Source organism: Carya illinoinensis, chromosome 11 (assembly GCF_018687715.1).
Source record: "Carya illinoinensis cultivar Pawnee chromosome 11, C.illinoinensisPawnee_v1, whole genome shotgun sequence".
Classification (NCBI taxonomy): Eukaryota; Viridiplantae; Streptophyta; class Magnoliopsida; order Fagales; family Juglandaceae; genus Carya; species Carya illinoinensis.
Window position 1 is genome coordinate 19,667,091 of NC_056762.1, and position 20,305 is coordinate 19,687,395.

The following is a 20,305-nucleotide window of genomic DNA, read 5'->3' on the forward strand; positions in this document are numbered from 1 at the left end:
TGATGGGTGCGATCATACCAGCACTAATGCACCGGATCCCATCAGAACTCCGCAGTTAAGCGTGCTTGGGCGAGAGTAGTACTAGGATGGGTGACCTCCTGGGAAGTCCTCGTGTTGCACCCCCCCTTTTAATTTTTACCGCATCTCTGGTCGGATGGACCGGAACGAGAACCAGGGAATGGATTTTTAGGAAAATCGCACCGACCCCATCGCGTAGCAATGGGTATCGGTCAGATCCCCGGTTGGCATGAGATAGGCAGGGTGCGGCTAGGTCGTAATAGGATTATATTAGTTTTTCGCTGGTAGCATGATGGGTGCGATCATACCAGCACTAATGCACCGGATCCCATCAGAACTCCGCAGTTAAGCGTGTTTGGGCGAGAGTAGTACTAGGATGGGTGACCTCCTGGGAAGTCCTCGTGTTGCACCCCACCTTTTTATTTTTACCGCATCTCCGGTCGGATGGACCGGAACGACAACCGGGCAATGGATTCTTAGGAAAATCGCACCGACCCCATCGCGTAGCAATGGGTATCGATCAGATCGCCGGTTGGCATGGGATAGGCATGGTGCGGCTAGGTCGTAATAAGATTATATTAGTTTTTCGCAGGTAGCATGATGGGTGCGATCATACCAGCACTAATGCACCGGATCCCATCAGAACTCCGCAGTTAAGCGTGCTTGGGCGAGAGTAGTACTAGGATGGGTGACCTCCTGGGAAGTCCTCGTGTTGCACCCCCCCTTTTTATTTTTACCGCATCTCCGGTCGGATGGACCGGAACGACAACCGGGCAATGGATTCTTAGGAAAATCGCACCGACCCCATCGCTATCAATCAGATCGCCAGTTGGCATGGGATAGGCAGGGTGCGGCTAGGTCGTAATAGGATTATATTAGTTTTTCGCTGGTAGCATGATGGGTGCGATCATACCAGCACTAATGCACCGGATCCCATCAGAACTCCGCAGTTAAGCGTGCTTGGGCGAGAGTAGTACTAGGATGGGTGACCTCCTGGGAAGTCCTCGTGTTGCACCCCCCCTTTTAATTTTTACCGCATCTCTGGTCGGATGGACCGGAACGAGAACCAGGGAATGGATTTTTAGGAAAATCGCACCGACCCCATCGCGTAGCAATGGGTATCGGTCAGATCCCCGGTTGGCGTGAGATAGGCAGGGTGCGGCTAGGTCGTAATAGGATTATATTAGTTTTTCGCTGGTAGCATGATGGGTGCGATCATACCAGCACTAATGCACCGGATCCCATCAGAACTCCGCAGTTAAGCGTGTTTGGGCGAGAGTAGTACTAGGATGGGTGACCTCCTGGGAAGTCCTCGTGTTGCACCCCACCTTTTTATTTTTACCGCATCTCCGGTCGGATGGACCGGAACGACAACCGGGCAATGGATTCTTAGGAAAATCGCACCGACCCCATCGCGTAGCAATGGGTATCGATCAGATCGCCGGTTGGCATGGGATAGGCATGGTGCGGCTAGGTCGTAATAGGATTATATTAGTTTTTCGCTGGTAGCATGATGGGTGCGATCATACCAGCACTAATGCACCGGATCCCATCAGAACTCCGCAGTTAAGCGTGCTTGGGCGAGAGTAGTACTAGGATGGGTGACCTCCTGGGAAGTCCTCGTGTTGCACCCCCCCTTTTTATTTTTACCGCATCTCCGGTCGGATGGACCGGAACGACAACCGGGCAATGGATTCTTAGGAAAATCGCACCGACCCCATCGCTATCAATCAGATCGCCAGTTGGCATGGGATAGGCAGGGTGCGGCTAGGTCGTAATAGGATTATATTAGTTTTTCGCTGGTAGCATGATGGGTGCGATCATACCAGCACTAATGCACCGGATCCCATCAGAACTCCGCAGTTAAGCGTGCTTGGGCGAGAGTAGTACTAGGATGGGTGACCTCCTGGGAAGTCCTCGTGTTGCACCCCCCTTTTAATTTTTACCGCATCTCTGGTCGGATGGACCGGAACGAGAACCAGGGAATGGATTTTTAGGAAAATCGCACCGACCCCATCGCGTAGCAATGGGTATCGGTCAGATCGCCGGTTGGCATGAGATAGGCAGGGTGCGGCTAGGTCGTAATAGGATTATATTAGTTTTTCGCTGGTAGCATGATGGGTGCGATCATACCAGCACTAATGCACCGGATCCCATCAGAACTCCGCAGTTAAGCGCGCTTGGGCGAGAGTAGTACTAGGATGGGTGACCTCCTGGGAAGTCCTCGTGTTGCACCCCCCCTTTTTATTTTTACCGCATCTCCGGTCGGATGGACCGGAACGACAACCGGGCAATGGATTCTTAGGAAAATCGCACCGACCCCATCGCGTAGCAATGGGTATCGATCAGTTCGCCGGTTGGCATGGGATAGGCAGGGTGCGGCTAGGTCGTAATAGGATTATATTAGTTTTTCGCTGGTAGCATGATGGGTGCGATCATACCAACACTAATGCACCGGATCCCATTAGAACTCCGCAGTTAAGCGTGCTTGGGCGAGAGTAGTACTAGGATGGGTGACCTCCTGGGAAGTCCTCGTGTTGCACCCCCCCTTTTTATTTTTACCGTATCTCCGGTCGGATGGACCGGAACGAGAACCGGGCAATGGATTCTTAGGAAAATCGCACCGACCCCATCGCGTAGCAATGGGTATCGATCTGATCGCCGGTTGGCATGGGATAGGCAGGCTGCGGCTAGGTCGTAATAGGATTATATTAGTTTTTCGCTGGTAGCATGATGGGTGCGATCATACCAGCACTAATGCACCGGATCCCATCAGAACTCCGCAGTTAAGCGTGCTTGGGCGAGAGTAGTACTAGGATGGGTGACCTCCTGGGAAGTCCTCGTGTTGCACCCCCCTTTTTTATTTTTACCGCATCTCCGGTCGGATGGACCGGAACGAGAACCGGGCAATGGATTCTTAGGAAAATCGCACCGACCCCATCGCGTAGCAATGGGTATCGATCAGATCGCCGGTTGGCATGGGATAGGCAGGGTGCGGCTAGGTCGTAATAGGATTATATTAGTTTTTCGCTGGTAGCATGATGGGTGCGATCATACCAGCACTAATGCACCGGATCCCATCAGAACTCCGCAGTTAAGCGTGCTTGGGCGAGAGTAGTACTAGGATGGGTGACCTCCTGGGAAGTCCTCGTGTTGCACCCCCCCTTTTTATTTTTACCGCATCTCCGGTCGGATGGACCGGAACGACAACCGGGCAATGGATTCTTAGGAAAATCGCACCGACCCCATCGCGTAGCAATGGGTATCGATCAGATCGCCGGTTGGCATGGGATAGGCATGGTGCGGCTAGGTCGTAATAAGATTATATTAGTTTTTCGCAGGTAGCATGATGGGTGCGATCATACCAGCACTAATGCACCGGATCCCATCAGAACTCCGCAGTTAAGCGTGCTTGGGCGAGAGTAGTACTAGGATGGGTGACCTCCTGGGAAGTCCTCGTGTTGCACCCCCCCTTTTTATTTTTACCGCATCTCCGGTCGGATGGACCGGAACGACAACCGGGCAATGGATTCTTAGGAAAATCGCACCGACCCCATCGCTATCAATCAGATCGCCAGTTGGCATGGGATAGGCAGGGTGCGGCTAGGTCGTAATAGGATTATATTAGTTTTTCGCTGGTAGCATGATGGGTGCGATCATACCAGCACTAATGCACCGGATCCCATCAGAACTCCGCAGTTAAGCGTGCTTGGGCGAGAGTAGTACTAGGATGGGTGACCTCCTGGGAAGTCCTCGTGTTGCACCCCCCTTTTAATTTTTACCGCATCTCTGGTCGGATGGACCGGAACGAGAACCAGGGAATGGATTTTTAGGAAAATCGCACCGACCCCATCGCGTAGCAATGGGTATCGGTCAGATCGCCGGTTGGCATGAGATAGGCAGGGTGCGGCTAGGTCGTAATAGGATTATATTAGTTTTTCGCTGGTAGCATGATGGGTGCGATCATACCAGCACTAATGCACCGGATCCCATCAGAACTCCGCAGTTAAGCGCGCTTGGGCGAGAGTAGTACTAGGATGGGTGACCTCCTGGGAAGTCCTCGTGTTGCACCCCCCCTTTTTATTTTTACCGCATCTCCGGTCGGATGGACCGGAACGACAACCGGGCAATGGATTCTTAGGAAAATCGCACCGACCCCATCGCGTAGTAATGGGTATCGATCAGATCGCCGGTTGGCATGGGATAGGCATGGTGCGGCTAGGTCGTAATAGGATTATATTAGTTTTTCGCTGGTAGCATGATGGGTGCGATCATAGCAGCACTAATGCACCGGATCCCATCAGAACTCCGCAGTTAAGCGTGCTTGGGCGAGAGTAGTACTAGGATGGGTGACCTCCTGGGAAGTCCTCGTGTTGCACCCCCCCTTTTTATTTTTACCGCATCTCCGGTCGGATGGACCGGAACGACAACCGGGCAATGGATTCTTAGGAAAATCGCACCGACCCCATCGCTATCAATCAGATCGCCGGTTGGCATGGGATAGGCAGGGTGCGGCTAGGTCGTAATAGGATTATATTAGTTTTTCGCTGGTAGCATGATGGGTGCGATCATACCAGCACTAATGCACCGGATCCCATCAGAACTCCGCAGTTAAGCGTGCTTGGGCGAGAGTAGTACTAGGATGGGTGACCTCCTGGGAAGTCCTCGTGTTGCACCCCCCTTTTAATTTTTACCGCATCTCTGGTCGGATGGACCGGAACGAGAACCAGGGAATGGATTTTTAGGAAAATCGCACCGACCCCATCGCGTAGCAATGGGTATCGGTCAGATCGCCGGTTGGCATGAGATAGGCAGGGTGCGGCTAGGTCGTAATAGGATTATATTAGTTTTTCGCTGGTAGCATGATGGGTGCGATCATACCAGCACTAATGCACCGGATCCCATCAGAACTCCGCAGTTAAGCGTGCTTGGGCGAGAGTAGTACTAGGATGGGTGACCTCCTGGGAAGTCCTCGTGTTGCACCCCCCCTTTTAATTTTTACCGCATCTCTGGTCGGATGGACCGGAACGAGAACCAGGGAATGGATTTTTAGGAAAATCGCACCGACCCCATCGCGTAGCAATGGGTATCGGTCAGATCCCCGGTTGGCATGAGATAGGCAGGGTGCGGCTAGGTCGTAATAGGATTATATTAGTTTTTCGCTGGTAGCATGATGGGTGCGATCATACCAGCACTAATGCACCGGATCCCATCAGAACTCCGCAGTTAAGCGTGTTTGGGCGAGAGTAGTACTAGGATGGGTGACCTCCTGGGAAGTCCTCGTGTTGCACCCCACCTTTTTATTTTTACCGCATCTCCGGTCGGATGGACCGGAACGACAACCGGGCAATGGATTCTTAGGAAAATCGCACCGACCCCATCGCGTAGCAATGGGTATCGATCAGATCGCCGGTTGGCATGGGATAGGCATGGTGCGGCTAGGTCGTAATAAGATTATATTAGTTTTTCGCAGGTAGCATGATGGGTGCGATCATACCAGCACTAATGCACCGGATCCCATCAGAACTCCGCAGTTAAGCGTGCTTGGGCGAGAGTAGTACTAGGATGGGTGACCTCCTGGGAAGTCCTCGTGTTGCACCCCCCCTTTTTATTTTTACCGCATCTCCGGTCGGATGGACCGGAACGACAACCGGGCAATGGATTCTTAGGAAAATCGCACCGACCCCATCGCTATCAATCAGATCGCCAGTTGGCATGGGATAGGCAGGGTGCGGCTAGGTCGTAATAGGATTATATTAGTTTTTCGCTGGTAGCATGATGGGTGCGATCATACCAGCACTAATGCACCGGATCCCATCAGAACTCCGCAGTTAAGCGTGCTTGGGCGAGAGTAGTACTAGGATGGGTGACCTCCTGGGAAGTCCTCGTGTTGCACCCCCCCTTTTAATTTTTACCGCATCTCTGGTCGGATGGACCGGAACGAGAACCAGGGAATGGATTTTTAGGAAAATCGCACCGACCCCATCGCGTAGCAATGGGTATCGGTCAGATCCCCGGTTGGCATGAGATAGGCAGGGTGCGGCTAGGTCGTAATAGGATTATATTAGTTTTTCGCTGGTAGCATGATGGGTGCGATCATACCAGCACTAATGCACCGGATCCCATCAGAACTCCGCAGTTAAGCGTGTTTGGGCGAGAGTAGTACTAGGATGGGTGACCTCCTGGGAAGTCCTCGTGTTGCACCCCACCTTTTTATTTTTACCGCATCTCCGGTCGGATGGACCGGAACGACAACCGGGCAATGGATTCTTAGGAAAATCGCACCGACCCCATCGCGTAGCAATGGGTATCGATCAGATCGCCGGTTGGCATGGGATAGGCATGGTGCGGCTAGGTCGTAATAAGATTATATTAGTTTTTCGCAGGTAGCATGATGGGTGCGATCATACCAGCACTAATGCACCGGATCCCATCAGAACTCCGCAGTTAAGCGTGCTTGGGCGAGAGTAGTACTAGGATGGGTGACCTCCTGGGAAGTCCTCGTGTTGCACCCCCCCTTTTTATTTTTACCGCATCTCCGGTCGGATGGACCGGAACGACAACCGGGCAATGGATTCTTAGGAAAATCGCACCGACCCCATCGCTATCAATCAGATCGCCAGTTGGCATGGGATAGGCAGGGTGCGGCTAGGTCGTAATAGGATTATATTAGTTTTTCGCTGGTAGCATGATGGGTGCGATCATACCAGCACTAATGCACCGGATCCCATCAGAACTCCGCAGTTAAGCGTGCTTGGGCGAGAGTAGTACTAGGATGGGTGACCTCCTGGGAAGTCCTCGTGTTGCACCCCCCCTTTTAATTTTTACCGCATCTCTGGTCGGATGGACCGGAACGAGAACCAGGGAATGGATTTTTAGGAAAATCGCACCGACCCCATCGCGTAGCAATGGGTATCGGTCAGATCCCCGGTTGGCGTGAGATAGGCAGGGTGCGGCTAGGTCGTAATAGGATTATATTAGTTTTTCGCTGGTAGCATGATGGGTGCGATCATACCAGCACTAATGCACCGGATCCCATCAGAACTCCGCAGTTAAGCGTGTTTGGGCGAGAGTAGTACTAGGATGGGTGACCTCCTGGGAAGTCCTCGTGTTGCACCCCACCTTTTTATTTTTACCGCATCTCCGGTCGGATGGACCGGAACGACAACCGGGCAATGGATTCTTAGGAAAATCGCACCGACCCCATCGCGTAGCAATGGGTATCGATCAGATCGCCGGTTGGCATGGGATAGGCATGGTGCGGCTAGGTCGTAATAGGATTATATTAGTTTTTCGCTGGTAGCATGATGGGTGCGATCATACCAGCACTAATGCACCGGATCCCATCAGAACTCCGCAGTTAAGCGTGCTTGGGCGAGAGTAGTACTAGGATGGGTGACCTCCTGGGAAGTCCTCGTGTTGCACCCCCCCTTTTTATTTTTACCGCATCTCCGGTCGGATGGACCGGAACGACAACCGGGCAATGGATTCTTAGGAAAATCGCACCGACCCCATCGCTATCAATCAGATCGCCAGTTGGCATGGGATAGGCAGGGTGCGGCTAGGTCGTAATAGGATTATATTAGTTTTTCGCTGGTAGCATGATGGGTGCGATCATACCAGCACTAATGCACCGGATCCCATCAGAACTCCGCAGTTAAGCGTGCTTGGGCGAGAGTAGTACTAGGATGGGTGACCTCCTGGGAAGTCCTCGTGTTGCACCCCCCTTTTAATTTTTACCGCATCTCTGGTCGGATGGACCGGAACGAGAACCAGGGAATGGATTTTTAGGAAAATCGCACCGACCCCATCGCGTAGCAATGGGTATCGGTCAGATCGCCGGTTGGCATGAGATAGGCAGGGTGCGGCTAGGTCGTAATAGGATTATATTAGTTTTTCGCTGGTAGCATGATGGGTGCGATCATACCAGCACTAATGCACCGGATCCCATCAGAACTCCGCAGTTAAGCGCGCTTGGGCGAGAGTAGTACTAGGATGGGTGACCTCCTGGGAAGTCCTCGTGTTGCACCCCCCCTTTTTATTTTTACCGCATCTCCGGTCGGATGGACCGGAACGACAACCGGGCAATGGATTCTTAGGAAAATCGCACCGACCCCATCGCGTAGCAATGGGTATCGATCAGTTCGCCGGTTGGCATGGGATAGGCAGGGTGCGGCTAGGTCGTAATAGGATTATATTAGTTTTTCGCTGGTAGCATGATGGGTGCGATCATACCAACACTAATGCACCGGATCCCATTAGAACTCCGCAGTTAAGCGTGCTTGGGCGAGAGTAGTACTAGGATGGGTGACCTCCTGGGAAGTCCTCGTGTTGCACCCCCCCTTTTTATTTTTACCGTATCTCCGGTCGGATGGACCGGAACGAGAACCGGGCAATGGATTCTTAGGAAAATCGCACCGACCCCATCGCGTAGCAATGGGTATCGATCTGATCGCCGGTTGGCATGGGATAGGCAGGGTGCGGCTAGGTCGTAATAGGATTATATTAGTTTTTCGCTGGTAGCATGATGGGTGCGATCATACCAGCACTAATGCACCGGATCCCATCAGAACTCCGCAGTTAAGCGTGCTTGGGCGAGAGTAGTACTAGGATGGGTGACCTCCTGGGAAGTCCTCGTGTTGCACCCCCCTTTTTTATTTTTACCGCATCTCCGGTCGGATGGACCGGAACGAGAACCGGGCAATGGATTCTTAGGAAAATCGCACCGACCCCATCGCGTAGCAATGGGTATCGATCAGATCGCCGGTTGGCATGGGATAGGCAGGGTGCGGCTAGGTCGTAATAGGATTATATTAGTTTTTCGCTGGTAGCATGATGGGTGCGATCATACCAGCACTAATGCACCGGATCCCATCAGAACTCCGCAGTTAAGCGTGCTTGGGCGAGAGTAGTACTAGGATGGGTGACCTCCTGGGAAGTCCTCGTGTTGCACCCCCCCTTTTTATTTTTACCGCATCTCCGGTCGGATGGACCGGAACGACAACCGGGCAATGGATTCTTAGGAAAATCGCACCGACCCCATCGCGTAGCAATGGGTATCGATCAGATCGCCGGTTGGCATGGGATAGGCATGGTGCGGCTAGGTCGTAATAAGATTATATTAGTTTTTCGCAGGTAGCATGATGGGTGCGATCATACCAGCACTAATGCACCGGATCCCATCAGAACTCCGCAGTTAAGCGTGCTTGGGCGAGAGTAGTACTAGGATGGGTGACCTCCTGGGAAGTCCTCGTGTTGCACCCCCCCTTTTTATTTTTACCGCATCTCCGGTCGGATGGACCGGAACGACAACCGGGCAATGGATTCTTAGGAAAATCGCACCGACCCCATCGCTATCAATCAGATCGCCAGTTGGCATGGGATAGGCAGGGTGCGGCTAGGTCGTAATAGGATTATATTAGTTTTTCGCTGGTAGCATGATGGGTGCGATCATACCAGCACTAATGCACCGGATCCCATCAGAACTCCGCAGTTAAGCGTGCTTGGGCGAGAGTAGTACTAGGATGGGTGACCTCCTGGGAAGTCCTCGTGTTGCACCCCCCCTTTTAATTTTTACCGCATCTCTGGTCGGATGGACCGGAACGAGAACCAGGGAATGGATTTTTAGGAAAATCGCACCGACCCCATCGCGTAGCAATGGGTATCGGTCAGATCCCCGGTTGGCATGAGATAGGCAGGGTGCGGCTAGGTCGTAATAGGATTATATTAGTTTTTCGCTGGTAGCATGATGGGTGCGATCATACCAGCACTAATGCACCGGATCCCATCAGAACTCCGCAGTTAAGCGTGCTTGGGCGAGAGTAGTACTAGGATGGGTGACCTCCTGGGAAGTCCTCGTGTTGCACCCCCCCTTTTTATTTTTACCGCATCTCCGGTCGGATGGACCGGAACGACAACCGGGCAATGGATTCTTAGGAAAATCGCACCGACCCCATCGCTATCAATCAGATCGCCAGTTGGCATGGGATAGGCAGGGTGCGGCTAGGTCGTAATAGGATTATATTAGTTTTTCGCTGGTAGCATGATGGGTGCGATCATACCAGCACTAATGCACCGGATCCCATCAGAACTCCGCAGTTAAGCGTGCTTGGGCGAGAGTAGTACTAGGATGGGTGACCTCCTGGGAAGTCCTCGTGTTGCACCCCCCTTTTAATTTTTACCGCATCTCTGGTCGGATGGACCGGAACGAGAACCAGGGAATGGATTTTTAGGAAAATCGCACCGACCCCATCGCGTAGCAATGGGTATCGGTCAGATCGCCGGTTGGCATGAGATAGGCAGGGTGCGGCTAGGTCGTAATAGGATTATATTAGTTTTTCGCTGGTAGCATGATGGGTGCGATCATACCAGCACTAATGCACCGGATCCCATCAGAACTCCGCAGTTAAGCGCGCTTGGGCGAGAGTAGTACTAGGATGGGTGACCTCCTGGGAAGTCCTCGTGTTGCACCCCCCCTTTTTATTTTTACCGCATCTCCGGTCGGATGGACCGGAACGACAACCGGGCAATGGATTCTTAGGAAAATCGCACCGACCCCATCGCGTAGTAATGGGTATCGATCAGATCGCCGGTTGGCATGGGATAGGCATGGTGCGGCTAGGTCGTAATAGGATTATATTAGTTTTTCGCTGGTAGCATGATGGGTGCGATCATAGCAGCACTAATGCACCGGATCCCATCAGAACTCCGCAGTTAAGCGTGCTTGGGCGAGAGTAGTACTAGGATGGGTGACCTCCTGGGAAGTCCTCGTGTTGCACCCCCCCTTTTTATTTTTACCGCATCTCCGGTCGGATGGACCGGAACGACAACCGGGCAATGGATTCTTAGGAAAATCGCACCGACCCCATCGCTATCAATCAGATCGCCGGTTGGCATGGGATAGGCAGGGTGCGGCTAGGTCGTAATAGGATTATATTAGTTTTTCGCTGGTAGCATGATGGGTGCGATCATACCAGCACTAATGCACCGGATCCCATCAGAACTCCGCAGTTAAGCGTGCTTGGGCGAGAGTAGTACTAGGATGGGTGACCTCCTGGGAAGTCCTCGTGTTGCACCCCCCCTTTTAATTTTTACCGCATCTCTGGTCGGATGGACCGGAACGAGAACCAGGGAATGGATTTTTAGGAAAATCGCACCGACCCCATCGCGTAGCAATGGGTATCGGTCAGATCGCCGGTTGGCATGAGATAGGCAGGGTGCGGCTAGGTCGTAATAGGATTATATTAGTTTTTCGCTGGTAGCATGATGGGTGCGATCATACCAGCACTAATGCACCGGATCCCATCAGAACTCCGCAGTTAAGCGTGCTTGGGCGAGAGTAGTACTAGGATGGGTGACCTCCTGGGAAGTCCTCGTGTTGCACCCCCCCTTTTAATTTTTACCGCATCTCTGGTCGGATGGACCGGAACGAGAACCAGGGAATGGATTTTTAGGAAAATCGCACCGACCCCATCGCGTAGCAATGGGTATCGGTCAGATCCCCGGTTGGCATGAGATAGGCAGGGTGCGGCTAGGTCGTAATAGGATTATATTAGTTTTTCGCTGGTAGCATGATGGGTGCGATCATACCAGCACTAATGCACCGGATCCCATCAGAACTCCGCAGTTAAGCGTGTTTGGGCGAGAGTAGTACTAGGATGGGTGACCTCCTGGGAAGTCCTCGTGTTGCACCCCACCTTTTTATTTTTACCGCATCTCCGGTCGGATGGACCGGAACGACAACCGGGCAATGGATTCTTAGGAAAATCGCACCGACCCCATCGCGTAGCAATGGGTATCGATCAGATCGCCGGTTGGCATGGGATAGGCATGGTGCGGCTAGGTCGTAATAGGATTATATTAGTTTTTCGCTGGTAGCATGATGGGTGCGATCATACCAGCACTAATGCACCGGATCCCATCAGAACTCCGCAGTTAAGCGTGCTTGGGCGAGAGTAGTACTAGGATGGGTGACCTCCTGGGAAGTCCTCGTGTTGCACCCCCCCTTTTTATTTTTACCGCATCTCCGGTCGGATGGACCGGAACGACAACCGGGCAATGGATTCTTAGGAAAATCGCACCGACCCCATCGCGTAGCAATGGGTATCGATCAGATCGCCGGTTGGCATGGGATAGGCATGGTGCGGCTAGGTCGTAATAAGATTATATTAGTTTTTCGCAGGTAGCATGATGGGTGCGATCATACCAGCACTAATGCACCGGATCCCATCAGAACTCCGCAGTTAAGCGTGCTTGGGCGAGAGTAGTACTAGGATGGGTGACCTCCTGGGAAGTCCTCGTGTTGCACCCCCCCTTTTTATTTTTACCGCATCTCCGGTCGGATGGACCGGAACGACAACCGGGCAATGGATTCTTAGGAAAATCGCACCGACCCCATCGCTATCAATCAGATCGCCAGTTGGCATGGGATAGGCAGGGTGCGGCTAGGTCGTAATAGGATTATATTAGTTTTTCGCTGGTAGCATGATGGGTGCGATCATACCAGCACTAATGCACCGGATCCCATCAGAACTCCGCAGTTAAGCGTGCTTGGGCGAGAGTAGTACTAGGATGGGTGACCTCCTGGGAAGTCCTCGTGTTGCACCCCCCCTTTTAATTTTTACCGCATCTCTGGTCGGATGGACCGGAACGAGAACCAGGGAATGGATTTTTAGGAAAATCGCACCGACCCCATCGCGTAGCAATGGGTATCGGTCAGATCCCCGGTTGGCATGAGATAGGCAGGGTGCGGCTAGGTCGTAATAGGATTATATTAGTTTTTCGCTGGTAGCATGATGGGTGCGATCATACCAGCACTAATGCACCGGATCCCATCAGAACTCCGCAGTTAAGCGTGCTTGGGCGAGAGTAGTACTAGGATGGGTGACCTCCTGGGAAGTCCTCGTGTTGCACCCCCCCTTTTTATTTTTACCGCATCTCCGGTCGGATGGACCGGAACGACAACCGGGCAATGGATTCTTAGGAAAATCGCACCGACCCCATCGCTATCAATCAGATCGCCAGTTGGCATGGGATAGGCAGGGTGCGGCTAGGTCGTAATAGGATTATATTAGTTTTTCGCTGGTAGCATGATGGGTGCGATCATACCAGCACTAATGCACCGGATCCCATCAGAACTCCGCAGTTAAGCGTGCTTGGGCGAGAGTAGTACTAGGATGGGTGACCTCCTGGGAAGTCCTCGTGTTGCACCCCCCTTTTAATTTTTACCGCATCTCTGGTCGGATGGACCGGAACGAGAACCAGGGAATGGATTTTTAGGAAAATCGCACCGACCCCATCGCGTAGCAATGGGTATCGGTCAGATCGCCGGTTGGCATGAGATAGGCAGGGTGCGGCTAGGTCGTAATAGGATTATATTAGTTTTTCGCTGGTAGCATGATGGGTGCGATCATACCAGCACTAATGCACCGGATCCCATCAGAACTCCGCAGTTAAGCGCGCTTGGGCGAGAGTAGTACTAGGATGGGTGACCTCCTGGGAAGTCCTCGTGTTGCACCCCCCCTTTTTATTTTTACCGCATCTCCGGTCGGATGGACCGGAACGACAACCGGGCAATGGATTCTTAGGAAAATCGCACCGACCCCATCGCGTAGCAATGGGTATCGATCAGATCGCCGGTTGGCATGGGATAGGCATGGTGCGGCTAGGTCGTAATAGGATTATATTAGTTTCTCGCTGGTAGCATGATGGGTGCGATCATAGCAGCACTAATGCACCGGATCCCATCAGAACTCCGCAGTTAAGCGTGCTTGGGCGAGAGTAGTACTAGGATGGGTGACCTCCTGGGAAGTCCTCGTGTTGCACCCCCCCTTTTTATTTTTACCGCATCTCCGGTCGGATGGACCGGAACGACAACCGGGCAATGGATTCTTAGGAAAATCGCACCGACCCCATCGCTATCAATCAGATCGCCGGTTGGCATGGGATAGGCAGGGTGCGGCTAGGTCGTAATAGGATTATATTAGTTTTTCGCTGGTAGCATGATGGGTGCGATCATACCAGCACTAATGCACCGGATCCCATCAGAACTCCGCAGTTAAGCGTGCTTGGGCGAGAGTAGTACTAGGATGGGTGACCTCCTGGGAAGTCCTCGTGTTGCACCCCCCCTTTTAATTTTTACCGCATCTCTGGTCGGATGGACCGGAACGAGAACCAGGGAATGGATTTTTAGGAAAATCGCACCGACCCCATCGCGTAGCAATGGGTATCGGTCAGATCGCCGGTTGGCATGAGATAGGCAGGGTGCGGCTAGGTCGTAATAGGATTATATTAGTTTTTCGCTGGTAGCATGATGGGTGCGATCATACCAGCACTAATGCACCGGATCCCATCAGAACTCCGCAGTTAAGCGTGCTTGGGCGAGAGTAGTACTAGGATGGGTGACCTCCTGGGAAGTCCTCGTGTTGCACCCCCCCTTTTAATTTTTACCGCATCTCTGGTCGGATGGACCGGAACGAGAACCAGGGAATGGATTTTTAGGAAAATCGCACCGACCCCATCGCGTAGCAATGGGTATCGGTCAGATCCCCGGTTGGCATGAGATAGGCAGGGTGCGGCTAGGTCGTAATAGGATTATATTAGTTTTTCGCTGGTAGCATGATGGGTGCGATCATACCAGCACTAATGCACCGGATCCCATCAGAACTCCGCAGTTAAGCGTGTTTGGGCGAGAGTAGTACTAGGATGGGTGACCTCCTGGGAAGTCCTCGTGTTGCACCCCACCTTTTTATTTTTACCGCATCTCCGGTCGGATGGACCGGAACGACAACCGGGCAATGGATTCTTAGGAAAATCGCACCGACCCCATCGCGTAGCAATGGGTATCGATCAGATCGCCGGTTGGCATGGGATAGGCATGGTGCGGCTAGGTCGTAATAGGATTATATTAGTTTTTCGCTGGTAGCATGATGGGTGCGATCATACCAGCACTAATGCACCGGATCCCATCAGAACTCCGCAGTTAAGCGTGCTTGGGCGAGAGTAGTACTAGGATGGGTGACCTCCTGGGAAGTCCTCGTGTTGCACCCCCCTTTTTTATTTTTACCGCATCTCCGGTCGGATGGACCGGAACGAGAACCGGGCAATGGATTCTTAGGAAAATCGCACCGACCCCATCGCGTAGCAATGGGTATCGATCAGATCGCCGGTTGGCATGGGATAGGCAGGGTGCGGCTAGGTCGTAATAGGATTATATTAGTTTTTCGCTGGTAGCATGATGGGTGCGATCATACCAGCACTAATGCACCGGATCCCATCAGAACTCCGCAGTTAAGCGTGCTTGGGCGAGAGTAGTACTAGGATGGGTGACCTCCTGGGAAGTCCTCGTGTTGCACCCCCCCTTTTTATTTTTACCGCATCTCCGGTCGGATGGACCGGAACGACAACCGGGCAATGGATTCTTAGGAAAATCGCACCGACCCCATCGCGTAGCAATGGGTATCGATCAGATCGCCGGTTGGCATGGGATAGGCATGGTGCGGCTAGGTCGTAATAAGATTATATTAGTTTTTCGCAGGTAGCATGATGGGTGCGATCATACCAGCACTAATGCACCGGATCCCATCAGAACTCCGCAGTTAAGCGTGCTTGGGCGAGAGTAGTACTAGGATGGGTGACCTCCTGGGAAGTCCTCGTGTTGCACCCCCCCTTTTTATTTTTACCGCATCTCCGGTCGGATGGACCGGAACGACAACCGGGCAATGGATTCTTAGGAAAATCGCACCGACCCCATCGCTATCAATCAGATCGCCAGTTGGCATGGGATAGGCAGGGTGCGGCTAGGTCGTAATAGGATTATATTAGTTTTTCGCTGGTAGCATGATGGGTGCGATCATACCAGCACTAATGCACCGGATCCCATCAGAACTCCGCAGTTAAGCGTGCTTGGGCGAGAGTAGTACTAGGATGGGTGACCTCCTGGGAAGTCCTCGTGTTGCACCCCCCCTTTTAATTTTTACCGCATCTCTGGTCGGATGGACCGGAACGAGAACCAGGGAATGGATTTTTAGGAAAATCGCACCGACCCCATCGCGTAGCAATGGGTATCGGTCAGATCCCCGGTTGGCATGAGATAGGCAGGGTGCGGCTAGGTCGTAATAGGATTATATTAGTTTTTCGCTGGTAGCATGATGGGTGCGATCATACCAGCACTAATGCACCGGATCCCATCAGAACTCCGCAGTTAAGCGTGCTTGGGCGAGAGTAGTACTAGGATGGGTGACCTCCTGGGAAGTCCTCGTGTTGCACCCCCCCTTTTTATTTTTACCGCATCTCCGGTCGGATGGACCGGAACGACAACCGGGCAATGGATTCTTAGGAAAATCGCACCGACCCCATCGCTATCAATCAGATCGCCAGTTGGCATGGGATAGGCAGGGTGCGGCTAGGTCGTAATAGGATTATATTAGTTTTTCGCTGGTAGCATGATGGGTGCGATCATACCAGCACTAATGCACCGGATCCCATCAGAACTCCGCAGTTAAGCGTGCTTGGGCGAGAGTAGTACTAGGATGGGTGACCTCCTGGGAAGTCCTCGTGTTGCACCCCCCTTTTAATTTTTACCGCATCTCTGGTCGGATGGACCGGAACGAGAACCAGGGAATGGATTTTTAGGAAAATCGCACCGACCCCATCGCGTAGCAATGGGTATCGGTCAGATCGCCGGTTGGCATGAGATAGGCAGGGTGCGGCTAGGTCGTAATAGGATTATATTAGTTTTTCGCTGGTAGCATGATGGGTGCGATCATACCAGCACTAATGCACCGGATCCCATCAGAACTCCGCAGTTAAGCGCGCTTGGGCGAGAGTAGTACTAGGATGGGTGACCTCCTGGGAAGTCCTCGTGTTGCACCCCCCCTTTTTATTTTTACCGCATCTCCGGTCGGATGGACCGGAACGACAACCGGGCAATGGATTCTTAGGAAAATCGCACCGACCCCATCGCGTAGCAATGGGTATCGATCAGATCGCCGGTTGGCATGGGATAGGCATGGTGCGGCTAGGTCGTAATAGGATTATATTAGTTTCTCGCTGGTAGCATGATGGGTGCGATCATAGCAGCACTAATGCACCGGATCCCATCAGAACTCCGCAGTTAAGCGTGCTTGGGCGAGAGTAGTACTAGGATGGGTGACCTCCTGGGAAGTCCTCGTGTTGCACCCCCCCTTTTTATTTTTACCGCATCTCCGGTCGGATGGACCGGAACGACAACCGGGCAATGGATTCTTAGGAAAATCGCACCGACCCCATCGCTATCAATCAGATCGCCGGTTGGCATGGGATAGGCAGGGTGCGGCTAGGTCGTAATAGGATTATATTAGTTTTTCGCTGGTAGCATGATGGGTGCGATCATACCAGCACTAATGCACCGGATCCCATCAGAACTCCGCAGTTAAGCGTGCTTGGGCGAGAGTAGTACTAGGATGGGTGACCTCCTGGGAAGTCCTCGTGTTGCACCCCCCCTTTTAATTTTTACCGCATCTCTGGTCGGATGGACCGGAACGAGAACCAGGGAATGGATTTTTAGGAAAATCGCACCGACCCCATCGCGTAGCAATGGGTATCGGTCAGATCGCCGGTTGGCATGAGATAGGCAGGGTGCGGCTAGGTCGTAATAGGATTATATTAGTTTTTCGCTGGTAGCATGATGGGTGCGATCATACCAGCACTAATGCACCGGATCCCATCAGAACTCCGCAGTTAAGCGTGCTTGGGCGAGAGTAGTACTAGGATGGGTGACCTCCTGGGAAGTCCTCGTGTTGCACCCCCCCTTTTAATTTTTACCGCATCTCTGGTCGGATGGACCGGAACGAGAACCAGGGAATGGATTTTTAGGAAAATCGCACCGACCCCATCGCGTAGCAATGGGTATCGGTCAGATCCCCGGTTGGCATGAGATAGGCAGGGTGCGGCTAGGTCGTAATAGGATTATATTAGTTTTTCGCTGGTAGCATGATGGGTGCGATCATACCAGCACTAATGCACCGGATCCCATCAGAACTCCGCAGTTAAGCGTGTTTGGGCGAGAGTAGTACTAGGATGGGTGACCTCCTGGGAAGTCCTCGTGTTGCACCCCACCTTTTTATTTTTACCGCATCTCCGGTCGGATGGACCGGAACGACAACCGGGCAATGGATTCTTAGGAAAATCGCACCGACCCCATCGCGTAGCAATGGGTATCGATCAGATCGCCGGTTGGCATGGGATAGGCATGGTGCGGCTAGGTCGTAATAGGATTATATTAGTTTTTCGCTGGTAGCATGATGGGTGCGATCATACCAGCACTAATGCACCGGATCCCATCAGAACTCCGCAGTTAAGCGTGCTTGGGCGAGAGTAGTCCTAGGATGGGTGACCTCCTGGGAAGTCCTCGTGTTGCACCCCCCCTTTTTATTTTTACCGCATCTCCGGTCGGATGGACCGGAACGACAACCGGGCAATGGATTCTTAGGAAAATCGCACCGACCCCATCGCTATCAATCAGATCGCCAGTTGGCATGGGATAGGCAGGGTGCGGCTAGGTCGTAATAGGATTATATTAGTTTTTCGCTGGTAGCATGATGGGTGCGATCATACCAGCACTAATGCACCGGATCCCATCAGAACTCCGCAGTTAAGCGTGCTTGGGCGAGAGTAGTACTAGGATGGGTGACCTCCTGGGAAGTCCTCGTGTTGCACCCCCCTTTTAATTTTTACCGCATCTCTGGTCGGATGGACCGGAACGAGAACCAGGGAATGGATTTTTAGGAAAATCGCACCGACCCCATCGCGTAGCAATGGGTATCGGTCAGATCGCCGGTTGGCATGAGATAGGCAGGGTGCGGCTAGGTCGTAATAGGATTATATTAGTTTTTCGCTGGTAGCATGATGGGTGCGATCATACCAGCACTAATGCACCGGATCCCATCAGAACTCCGCAGTTAAGCGCGCTTGGGCGAGAGTAGTACTAGGATGGGTGACCTCCTGGGAAGTCCTCGTGTTGCACCCCCCCTTTTTATTTTTACCGCATCTCCGGTCGGATGGACCGGAACGAGAACCGGGCAATGGATTCTTAGGAAAATCGCACCGACCCCATCGCGTAGCAATGGGTATCGATCAGATCGCCGGTTGGCATGGGATAGGCATGGTGCGGCTAGGTCGTAATAGGATTATATTAGTTTTTCGCTGGTAGCATGATGGGTGCGATCATAGCAGCACTAATGCACCGGATCCCATCAGAACTCCGCAGTTAAGCGTGCTTGGGCGAGAGTAGTACTAGGATGGGTGACCTCCTGGGAAGTCCTCGTGTTGCACCCCCCCTTTTTATTTTTACCGCATCTCCGGTCGGATGGACCGGAACGACAACCGGGCAATGGATTCTTAGGAAAATCGCACCGACCCCATCGCTATCAATCAGATCGCCGGTTGGCATGGGATAGGCAGGGTGCGGCTAGGTCGTAATAGGATTATATTAGTTTTTCGCTGGTAGCATGATGGGTGCGATCATACCAGCACTAATGCACCGGATCCCATCAGAACTCCGCAGTTAAGCGTGCTTGGGCGAGAGTAGTACTAGGATGGGTGACCTCCTGGGAAGTCCTCGTGTTGCACCCCCCCTTTTAATTTTTACCGCATCTCTGGTCGGATGGACCGGAACGAGAACCAGGGAATGGATTTTTAGGAAAATCGCACCGACCCCATCGCGTAGCAATGGGTATCGGTCAGATCGCCGGTTGGCATGAGATAGGCAGGGTGCGGCTAGGTCGTAATAGGATTATATTAGTTTTTCGCTGGTAGCATGATGGGTGCGATCATACCAGCACTAATGCACTGGATCCCATCAGAACTCCGCAGTTAAGCGTGCTTGGGCGAGAGTAGTACTAGGATGGGTGACCTCCTGGGAAGTCCTCGTGTTGCACCCCCCCTTTTTATTTTTACCGCATCTCCGGTCGGATGGACCGGAACGACAACCGGGCAATGGATTCTTAGGAAAATCGCACCGACCCCATCGCGTAGCAATGGGTATCGATCAGATCGCCGGTTGGCATGGGATAGGCATGGTGCGGCTAGGTCGTAATAGGATTATATTAGTTTTTCGCTGGTAGCATGATGGGTGCGATCATACCTGCACTAATGCACCGGATCCCATCAGAACTCCGCAGTTAAGCGTGCTTGGGCGAGAGTAGTACTAGGATGGGTGACCTCCTGGGAAGTCCTCGTGTTGCACCCCCCCTTTTTATTTTTACCGCATCTCCGGTCGGATGGACCGGAACGACAACCGGGCAATGGA

The 20,305-nt window shown here is 52.5% G+C and overlaps 67 non-coding genes across 67 annotated transcripts; all 67 read left to right on the forward strand.

The window, feature by feature from the left end:
- Positions 1 to 4: 4 nt before the first annotated feature.
- LOC122286603 lies at positions 5 to 123 on the forward strand. The gene has a single exon (XR_006233921.1). It is a non-coding gene; the product is annotated as a 5S ribosomal RNA (ribosomal RNA).
- A 189-nt stretch (positions 124 to 312) lies between these two features.
- LOC122287531 lies at positions 313 to 431 on the forward strand. Its single transcript, XR_006234822.1, has one exon. It is a non-coding gene; the product is annotated as a 5S ribosomal RNA (ribosomal RNA).
- Positions 432 to 620: 189 nt separating this feature from the next.
- Positions 621 to 739, forward strand: LOC122286604. The gene has a single exon (XR_006233922.1). It is a non-coding gene; the product is annotated as a 5S ribosomal RNA (ribosomal RNA).
- Positions 740 to 917: 178 nt separating this feature from the next.
- LOC122286605 lies at positions 918 to 1,036 on the forward strand. The gene has a single exon (XR_006233923.1). It is a non-coding gene; the product is annotated as a 5S ribosomal RNA (ribosomal RNA).
- Positions 1,037 to 1,225: 189 nt separating this feature from the next.
- On the forward strand, positions 1,226 to 1,344 carry LOC122287533. Its single transcript, XR_006234823.1, has one exon. It is a non-coding gene; the product is annotated as a 5S ribosomal RNA (ribosomal RNA).
- Positions 1,345 to 1,533: 189 nt separating this feature from the next.
- Positions 1,534 to 1,652, forward strand: LOC122286606. The gene has a single exon (XR_006233924.1). It is a non-coding gene; the product is annotated as a 5S ribosomal RNA (ribosomal RNA).
- Positions 1,653 to 1,830: 178 nt separating this feature from the next.
- LOC122286607 lies at positions 1,831 to 1,949 on the forward strand. The gene has a single exon (XR_006233925.1). It is a non-coding gene; the product is annotated as a 5S ribosomal RNA (ribosomal RNA).
- A 188-nt stretch (positions 1,950 to 2,137) lies between these two features.
- On the forward strand, positions 2,138 to 2,256 carry LOC122288005. The gene has a single exon (XR_006235282.1). It is a non-coding gene; the product is annotated as a 5S ribosomal RNA (ribosomal RNA).
- Positions 2,257 to 2,445: 189 nt separating this feature from the next.
- LOC122288602 lies at positions 2,446 to 2,564 on the forward strand. Its single transcript, XR_006235859.1, has one exon. It is a non-coding gene; the product is annotated as a 5S ribosomal RNA (ribosomal RNA).
- Positions 2,565 to 2,753: 189 nt separating this feature from the next.
- On the forward strand, positions 2,754 to 2,872 carry LOC122286608. Its single transcript, XR_006233926.1, has one exon. It is a non-coding gene; the product is annotated as a 5S ribosomal RNA (ribosomal RNA).
- Positions 2,873 to 3,061: 189 nt separating this feature from the next.
- Positions 3,062 to 3,180, forward strand: LOC122286611. The gene has a single exon (XR_006233928.1). It is a non-coding gene; the product is annotated as a 5S ribosomal RNA (ribosomal RNA).
- Positions 3,181 to 3,369: 189 nt separating this feature from the next.
- Positions 3,370 to 3,488, forward strand: LOC122286612. The gene has a single exon (XR_006233929.1). It is a non-coding gene; the product is annotated as a 5S ribosomal RNA (ribosomal RNA).
- Positions 3,489 to 3,666: 178 nt separating this feature from the next.
- Positions 3,667 to 3,785, forward strand: LOC122286613. Its single transcript, XR_006233930.1, has one exon. It is a non-coding gene; the product is annotated as a 5S ribosomal RNA (ribosomal RNA).
- A 188-nt stretch (positions 3,786 to 3,973) lies between these two features.
- Positions 3,974 to 4,092, forward strand: LOC122288006. Its single transcript, XR_006235283.1, has one exon. It is a non-coding gene; the product is annotated as a 5S ribosomal RNA (ribosomal RNA).
- A 189-nt stretch (positions 4,093 to 4,281) lies between these two features.
- On the forward strand, positions 4,282 to 4,400 carry LOC122288368. The gene has a single exon (XR_006235632.1). It is a non-coding gene; the product is annotated as a 5S ribosomal RNA (ribosomal RNA).
- Positions 4,401 to 4,578: 178 nt separating this feature from the next.
- LOC122286614 lies at positions 4,579 to 4,697 on the forward strand. The gene has a single exon (XR_006233931.1). It is a non-coding gene; the product is annotated as a 5S ribosomal RNA (ribosomal RNA).
- A 188-nt stretch (positions 4,698 to 4,885) lies between these two features.
- Positions 4,886 to 5,004, forward strand: LOC122286615. Its single transcript, XR_006233932.1, has one exon. It is a non-coding gene; the product is annotated as a 5S ribosomal RNA (ribosomal RNA).
- Positions 5,005 to 5,193: 189 nt separating this feature from the next.
- On the forward strand, positions 5,194 to 5,312 carry LOC122287534. Its single transcript, XR_006234824.1, has one exon. It is a non-coding gene; the product is annotated as a 5S ribosomal RNA (ribosomal RNA).
- Positions 5,313 to 5,501: 189 nt separating this feature from the next.
- On the forward strand, positions 5,502 to 5,620 carry LOC122286616. The gene has a single exon (XR_006233933.1). It is a non-coding gene; the product is annotated as a 5S ribosomal RNA (ribosomal RNA).
- Positions 5,621 to 5,798: 178 nt separating this feature from the next.
- On the forward strand, positions 5,799 to 5,917 carry LOC122286617. The gene has a single exon (XR_006233934.1). It is a non-coding gene; the product is annotated as a 5S ribosomal RNA (ribosomal RNA).
- Positions 5,918 to 6,106: 189 nt separating this feature from the next.
- LOC122287535 lies at positions 6,107 to 6,225 on the forward strand. The gene has a single exon (XR_006234825.1). It is a non-coding gene; the product is annotated as a 5S ribosomal RNA (ribosomal RNA).
- Positions 6,226 to 6,414: 189 nt separating this feature from the next.
- Positions 6,415 to 6,533, forward strand: LOC122286618. The gene has a single exon (XR_006233935.1). It is a non-coding gene; the product is annotated as a 5S ribosomal RNA (ribosomal RNA).
- Positions 6,534 to 6,711: 178 nt separating this feature from the next.
- Positions 6,712 to 6,830, forward strand: LOC122286619. The gene has a single exon (XR_006233936.1). It is a non-coding gene; the product is annotated as a 5S ribosomal RNA (ribosomal RNA).
- A 189-nt stretch (positions 6,831 to 7,019) lies between these two features.
- LOC122287536 lies at positions 7,020 to 7,138 on the forward strand. Its single transcript, XR_006234826.1, has one exon. It is a non-coding gene; the product is annotated as a 5S ribosomal RNA (ribosomal RNA).
- A 189-nt stretch (positions 7,139 to 7,327) lies between these two features.
- Positions 7,328 to 7,446, forward strand: LOC122286620. The gene has a single exon (XR_006233937.1). It is a non-coding gene; the product is annotated as a 5S ribosomal RNA (ribosomal RNA).
- A 178-nt stretch (positions 7,447 to 7,624) lies between these two features.
- LOC122286622 lies at positions 7,625 to 7,743 on the forward strand. Its single transcript, XR_006233939.1, has one exon. It is a non-coding gene; the product is annotated as a 5S ribosomal RNA (ribosomal RNA).
- A 188-nt stretch (positions 7,744 to 7,931) lies between these two features.
- LOC122288008 lies at positions 7,932 to 8,050 on the forward strand. The gene has a single exon (XR_006235285.1). It is a non-coding gene; the product is annotated as a 5S ribosomal RNA (ribosomal RNA).
- Positions 8,051 to 8,239: 189 nt separating this feature from the next.
- Positions 8,240 to 8,358, forward strand: LOC122288603. Its single transcript, XR_006235860.1, has one exon. It is a non-coding gene; the product is annotated as a 5S ribosomal RNA (ribosomal RNA).
- Positions 8,359 to 8,547: 189 nt separating this feature from the next.
- Positions 8,548 to 8,666, forward strand: LOC122286623. Its single transcript, XR_006233940.1, has one exon. It is a non-coding gene; the product is annotated as a 5S ribosomal RNA (ribosomal RNA).
- A 189-nt stretch (positions 8,667 to 8,855) lies between these two features.
- Positions 8,856 to 8,974, forward strand: LOC122286624. Its single transcript, XR_006233941.1, has one exon. It is a non-coding gene; the product is annotated as a 5S ribosomal RNA (ribosomal RNA).
- Positions 8,975 to 9,163: 189 nt separating this feature from the next.
- On the forward strand, positions 9,164 to 9,282 carry LOC122286626. Its single transcript, XR_006233942.1, has one exon. It is a non-coding gene; the product is annotated as a 5S ribosomal RNA (ribosomal RNA).
- Positions 9,283 to 9,460: 178 nt separating this feature from the next.
- Positions 9,461 to 9,579, forward strand: LOC122286627. Its single transcript, XR_006233943.1, has one exon. It is a non-coding gene; the product is annotated as a 5S ribosomal RNA (ribosomal RNA).
- A 189-nt stretch (positions 9,580 to 9,768) lies between these two features.
- LOC122286628 lies at positions 9,769 to 9,887 on the forward strand. The gene has a single exon (XR_006233944.1). It is a non-coding gene; the product is annotated as a 5S ribosomal RNA (ribosomal RNA).
- A 178-nt stretch (positions 9,888 to 10,065) lies between these two features.
- LOC122286629 lies at positions 10,066 to 10,184 on the forward strand. Its single transcript, XR_006233945.1, has one exon. It is a non-coding gene; the product is annotated as a 5S ribosomal RNA (ribosomal RNA).
- Positions 10,185 to 10,372: 188 nt separating this feature from the next.
- LOC122288009 lies at positions 10,373 to 10,491 on the forward strand. Its single transcript, XR_006235286.1, has one exon. It is a non-coding gene; the product is annotated as a 5S ribosomal RNA (ribosomal RNA).
- A 189-nt stretch (positions 10,492 to 10,680) lies between these two features.
- On the forward strand, positions 10,681 to 10,799 carry LOC122288370. The gene has a single exon (XR_006235634.1). It is a non-coding gene; the product is annotated as a 5S ribosomal RNA (ribosomal RNA).
- Positions 10,800 to 10,977: 178 nt separating this feature from the next.
- Positions 10,978 to 11,096, forward strand: LOC122286630. The gene has a single exon (XR_006233946.1). It is a non-coding gene; the product is annotated as a 5S ribosomal RNA (ribosomal RNA).
- A 189-nt stretch (positions 11,097 to 11,285) lies between these two features.
- LOC122286631 lies at positions 11,286 to 11,404 on the forward strand. Its single transcript, XR_006233947.1, has one exon. It is a non-coding gene; the product is annotated as a 5S ribosomal RNA (ribosomal RNA).
- Positions 11,405 to 11,593: 189 nt separating this feature from the next.
- Positions 11,594 to 11,712, forward strand: LOC122287538. Its single transcript, XR_006234828.1, has one exon. It is a non-coding gene; the product is annotated as a 5S ribosomal RNA (ribosomal RNA).
- Positions 11,713 to 11,901: 189 nt separating this feature from the next.
- Positions 11,902 to 12,020, forward strand: LOC122286632. The gene has a single exon (XR_006233948.1). It is a non-coding gene; the product is annotated as a 5S ribosomal RNA (ribosomal RNA).
- Positions 12,021 to 12,209: 189 nt separating this feature from the next.
- Positions 12,210 to 12,328, forward strand: LOC122286634. Its single transcript, XR_006233950.1, has one exon. It is a non-coding gene; the product is annotated as a 5S ribosomal RNA (ribosomal RNA).
- Positions 12,329 to 12,506: 178 nt separating this feature from the next.
- On the forward strand, positions 12,507 to 12,625 carry LOC122286635. The gene has a single exon (XR_006233951.1). It is a non-coding gene; the product is annotated as a 5S ribosomal RNA (ribosomal RNA).
- A 189-nt stretch (positions 12,626 to 12,814) lies between these two features.
- Positions 12,815 to 12,933, forward strand: LOC122286636. Its single transcript, XR_006233952.1, has one exon. It is a non-coding gene; the product is annotated as a 5S ribosomal RNA (ribosomal RNA).
- A 178-nt stretch (positions 12,934 to 13,111) lies between these two features.
- Positions 13,112 to 13,230, forward strand: LOC122286637. Its single transcript, XR_006233953.1, has one exon. It is a non-coding gene; the product is annotated as a 5S ribosomal RNA (ribosomal RNA).
- Positions 13,231 to 13,418: 188 nt separating this feature from the next.
- LOC122288010 lies at positions 13,419 to 13,537 on the forward strand. Its single transcript, XR_006235287.1, has one exon. It is a non-coding gene; the product is annotated as a 5S ribosomal RNA (ribosomal RNA).
- A 189-nt stretch (positions 13,538 to 13,726) lies between these two features.
- LOC122288371 lies at positions 13,727 to 13,845 on the forward strand. Its single transcript, XR_006235635.1, has one exon. It is a non-coding gene; the product is annotated as a 5S ribosomal RNA (ribosomal RNA).
- A 178-nt stretch (positions 13,846 to 14,023) lies between these two features.
- LOC122286638 lies at positions 14,024 to 14,142 on the forward strand. The gene has a single exon (XR_006233954.1). It is a non-coding gene; the product is annotated as a 5S ribosomal RNA (ribosomal RNA).
- A 189-nt stretch (positions 14,143 to 14,331) lies between these two features.
- On the forward strand, positions 14,332 to 14,450 carry LOC122286640. The gene has a single exon (XR_006233956.1). It is a non-coding gene; the product is annotated as a 5S ribosomal RNA (ribosomal RNA).
- A 189-nt stretch (positions 14,451 to 14,639) lies between these two features.
- LOC122287539 lies at positions 14,640 to 14,758 on the forward strand. The gene has a single exon (XR_006234829.1). It is a non-coding gene; the product is annotated as a 5S ribosomal RNA (ribosomal RNA).
- A 189-nt stretch (positions 14,759 to 14,947) lies between these two features.
- On the forward strand, positions 14,948 to 15,066 carry LOC122286642. Its single transcript, XR_006233957.1, has one exon. It is a non-coding gene; the product is annotated as a 5S ribosomal RNA (ribosomal RNA).
- A 189-nt stretch (positions 15,067 to 15,255) lies between these two features.
- LOC122286643 lies at positions 15,256 to 15,374 on the forward strand. The gene has a single exon (XR_006233958.1). It is a non-coding gene; the product is annotated as a 5S ribosomal RNA (ribosomal RNA).
- Positions 15,375 to 15,563: 189 nt separating this feature from the next.
- LOC122286644 lies at positions 15,564 to 15,682 on the forward strand. Its single transcript, XR_006233959.1, has one exon. It is a non-coding gene; the product is annotated as a 5S ribosomal RNA (ribosomal RNA).
- A 178-nt stretch (positions 15,683 to 15,860) lies between these two features.
- LOC122286645 lies at positions 15,861 to 15,979 on the forward strand. Its single transcript, XR_006233960.1, has one exon. It is a non-coding gene; the product is annotated as a 5S ribosomal RNA (ribosomal RNA).
- Positions 15,980 to 16,168: 189 nt separating this feature from the next.
- On the forward strand, positions 16,169 to 16,287 carry LOC122286647. Its single transcript, XR_006233963.1, has one exon. It is a non-coding gene; the product is annotated as a 5S ribosomal RNA (ribosomal RNA).
- Positions 16,288 to 16,465: 178 nt separating this feature from the next.
- On the forward strand, positions 16,466 to 16,584 carry LOC122286648. The gene has a single exon (XR_006233964.1). It is a non-coding gene; the product is annotated as a 5S ribosomal RNA (ribosomal RNA).
- A 188-nt stretch (positions 16,585 to 16,772) lies between these two features.
- Positions 16,773 to 16,891, forward strand: LOC122288011. The gene has a single exon (XR_006235288.1). It is a non-coding gene; the product is annotated as a 5S ribosomal RNA (ribosomal RNA).
- Positions 16,892 to 17,080: 189 nt separating this feature from the next.
- On the forward strand, positions 17,081 to 17,199 carry LOC122288372. The gene has a single exon (XR_006235636.1). It is a non-coding gene; the product is annotated as a 5S ribosomal RNA (ribosomal RNA).
- A 178-nt stretch (positions 17,200 to 17,377) lies between these two features.
- On the forward strand, positions 17,378 to 17,496 carry LOC122286649. The gene has a single exon (XR_006233965.1). It is a non-coding gene; the product is annotated as a 5S ribosomal RNA (ribosomal RNA).
- Positions 17,497 to 17,685: 189 nt separating this feature from the next.
- LOC122286650 lies at positions 17,686 to 17,804 on the forward strand. Its single transcript, XR_006233966.1, has one exon. It is a non-coding gene; the product is annotated as a 5S ribosomal RNA (ribosomal RNA).
- A 189-nt stretch (positions 17,805 to 17,993) lies between these two features.
- Positions 17,994 to 18,112, forward strand: LOC122287540. The gene has a single exon (XR_006234830.1). It is a non-coding gene; the product is annotated as a 5S ribosomal RNA (ribosomal RNA).
- A 189-nt stretch (positions 18,113 to 18,301) lies between these two features.
- Positions 18,302 to 18,420, forward strand: LOC122288181. Its single transcript, XR_006235450.1, has one exon. It is a non-coding gene; the product is annotated as a 5S ribosomal RNA (ribosomal RNA).
- Positions 18,421 to 18,598: 178 nt separating this feature from the next.
- Positions 18,599 to 18,717, forward strand: LOC122286651. Its single transcript, XR_006233967.1, has one exon. It is a non-coding gene; the product is annotated as a 5S ribosomal RNA (ribosomal RNA).
- Positions 18,718 to 18,905: 188 nt separating this feature from the next.
- LOC122288012 lies at positions 18,906 to 19,024 on the forward strand. The gene has a single exon (XR_006235289.1). It is a non-coding gene; the product is annotated as a 5S ribosomal RNA (ribosomal RNA).
- Positions 19,025 to 19,213: 189 nt separating this feature from the next.
- LOC122288373 lies at positions 19,214 to 19,332 on the forward strand. Its single transcript, XR_006235637.1, has one exon. It is a non-coding gene; the product is annotated as a 5S ribosomal RNA (ribosomal RNA).
- Positions 19,333 to 19,510: 178 nt separating this feature from the next.
- Positions 19,511 to 19,629, forward strand: LOC122286653. Its single transcript, XR_006233968.1, has one exon. It is a non-coding gene; the product is annotated as a 5S ribosomal RNA (ribosomal RNA).
- Positions 19,630 to 19,818: 189 nt separating this feature from the next.
- LOC122287405 lies at positions 19,819 to 19,937 on the forward strand. The gene has a single exon (XR_006234700.1). It is a non-coding gene; the product is annotated as a 5S ribosomal RNA (ribosomal RNA).
- A 189-nt stretch (positions 19,938 to 20,126) lies between these two features.
- On the forward strand, positions 20,127 to 20,245 carry LOC122287193. Its single transcript, XR_006234497.1, has one exon. It is a non-coding gene; the product is annotated as a 5S ribosomal RNA (ribosomal RNA).
- Positions 20,246 to 20,305: the final 60 nt, after the last annotated feature.